The 2,654-nt window shown below is 40.6% G+C and overlaps 1 pseudogene; it reads left to right on the top strand.

Moving 5' to 3' along the window:
- Positions 1–474: 474 nt before the first annotated feature.
- On the top strand, positions 475–569 carry LOC116465733 (U6 spliceosomal RNA; annotated as a pseudogene).
- The last annotated feature ends 2,085 nt before the right edge of the window (positions 570–2,654 follow it).

The raw sequence follows: 2,654 nt of genomic DNA, 5'->3' as shown, positions 1-2,654 counted from the left end.
TGCAGAAAAAAATGGGTATTCTCTTGAGAAATGAACCCATGAAGCTACCTTCTGATGGTGTGACTGCCGTAAGAGGAAAAGAATTATTTATTTGTTTGTTTATTTATTTATTTTGAGTCAGAAGTTCACTCACGCAATGGCATGATCTTGGCTCACTGCAATCTCCGTCTCTTTGGTTCAAGCGATTCTCCTGCCTCAGCCTCCTGAGTAGCTGAGTTTACAGGCACGGGCCACTATGCCTGGCTAATTTTTGTGTTTTTAGTAGAGACAGGGTTTCACCATGTTAGCCAGGCTGGTCTCGAACCCCTGACCTCAGGTGATCCACCTGCCTAGGCTTCCCAAAGTGCTGGGATTACAGGCGTGAGCCACCATGCCCGGCGAGGAAAGGAATTATTAAACGCTATTGTTATTAAAGGAACCAAAGATCGTGATGCTTGGAAGGTGTGTGTAAGACTTCAAGATAATGGACTTCTAGTGCCCACTTCAGCAGCACATATACTAAAACTGGAATGATACAGAGAAGATTAGCATGGCCCCTACGCAAGGATGACACGAGATAATGAACTTCTGGCCAAGCCAACCCATGGTGACATCATCAGGTTTGTGCCTCCACTGGTGATCAAGAAGGATGAGATTCGAGAGTCCATTGAAATCATTAACAAGACCATCCAGAGTCTTTCTGAGGGTAGCAGCTGTTTTCAGTGGTCGCTGCTGGAGACAGGTGGTCCCGTAAAACCTCGACTCTTAATGTGGGCACATTCCACTCCTATGTGTCTTCAAAACCTTTTTCTGGAATGTATGCTTTTTTTCAGTTAATACGTAATAAAACAACGTTTATGAACGTGTCTTTTGCTTCGTAACATAAGAGAATGTAATGGCATCTATATTCAGTGAAAGTGTTTTGATGTGCATGTGTACTTTCTAAGGTGAAACACATATACAGACAACCTTTAAATCACGTCCTTCAGTATACTTTATATATGTTTTTATAATTTCCTTGCTGGCATAAATGTTTTGTATTTGAAAAAGTTATCTCTGTGGTATTACATAAAAGGCGCCATCTTGTGAAGTCAAATTATTGTTATCATTGACTTTTAGGAAGGATGAATGGTTAATCATATGTAAAATACCAATATTAAGTAAACTTCTTATTGGCCAATGCCCGAATGTATTCTATGGATGTCATTACTTTGAATTAAGAATTAATGTTTAAAATTCCTAAACTGTTTTGAGTGCTTGATTATAATTTGTAAAAAAAAAATGTTTATTTTTAATATTTCTTTAAATTTAAAATAAAGCTTATATTTCAGAAAAAAAAAGATGCAGAATATGGCCAGGTGCAGTGGTTCATGCCTGTAATTGCAGCACATTGGTAGGCCAAGGTAGGCAGATCACGTGAGGTCAGGAGTTCGAGACAAGCCTGGCGAACATGGTGAAACCCCGTCTCCACTAAAAATACAAAAATTAGCCAGGCATGGTGGCACGTGCCTGTAGTCCCAGCTACATGGGAGTCTGAGACAGGAGAATGGCTCAAACCTGGGACGCAGACGTTGCAGTGAGCTGAGATCCTGCCACTTCACTCCAGCCTGGGTGACAAAGTGAGACACTGTCTTGGAATTAAAAAAAAAAAAAGTACACACCATTTCCATCACCACAAGGCTATCCCTTGTGCTCTCACTTTTAGCAATATCCACTCTCTTCCCATCCACCATCCCCAACCCCTGGCAACCACTAATCTGTTTTTCGTTTCTATAATTTTGTCTTTTCTAGAATGCCGTACAAATGAAATCCTATCGTACATAACATTTTAGAGGCTTATTTCACTCAGCATAATTCCCTGGAGATTCATCCAAGATATAAACATTTGTGTAACAATAGTTCATATTTTTGTTGTTGTTGAGACAGAGTCTCACTATGTCGCCCAGGCTGGAGTGCAGTGGTGTGATCTTGGCTCACTGCAAACTCCGCCTCCCGGATTCAAGCGATTCAGGTGCCTCAGCCTCCCGAGTAGCTGGGACTACAGGTGCATGTCACCACGCCCAGCTAATTTTTGTATCATTAGTAGAGATGGGGTTTCACCATATTGGTCATGCTGGTCTCGAACTCCTGACCTCATGATCTGCCTGCCTCAGCCTCCCAAAGTGCTGGGATTACAGGTGTGAGCCACCACACACAGCCAATATTTCATTTTCATTACTGACTAGTATTCCAGGGGATGGATGTATCACAGCTTGACCATTCACTTATTGTAGGACATATTGATTATTTCCAGCTTTTGGCTATTACAAGTAAAGCTGCTATGAACAATTATGTACAAGTTTCTGGATGAGCATAAATTTTAATTTCTCTGAAGTGTAATTGTTGAATTGTATGGTCATTGCATGTTTAGTTTTATAAGAAACTACCAAACTGCTTTCCAGAATGGCTGTAAGATTTTACCTTCCCAGCAGCATTTAATGAGGTGTCCAGTTTCTCTGCATCCTCGTCACCATTTGGTGGTGTCGCATGTCTTTTATTTTAGCTGTTGTAATAAGTGTGTAGTGATACCTCACCGTGGTCTTAATTTGTATCTAGTGAAGCAAATGAGTGTTGAACATCTTTTCATGTGCTTATTTGCTTATTTCCTCTTCAGTGAAATGTATGTTCATATCTTT

Source organism: Hylobates moloch, unplaced genomic scaffold (genome assembly GCF_009828535.3).
Source record: "Hylobates moloch isolate HMO894 unplaced genomic scaffold, HMol_V3 SCAFFOLD_9393, whole genome shotgun sequence".
NCBI lineage: Eukaryota > Metazoa > Chordata > Mammalia > Primates > Hylobatidae > Hylobates > Hylobates moloch.
Note: the sequence above shows the minus strand (reverse complement) of the source record. Positions and strands in the feature narration are given on the sequence as shown.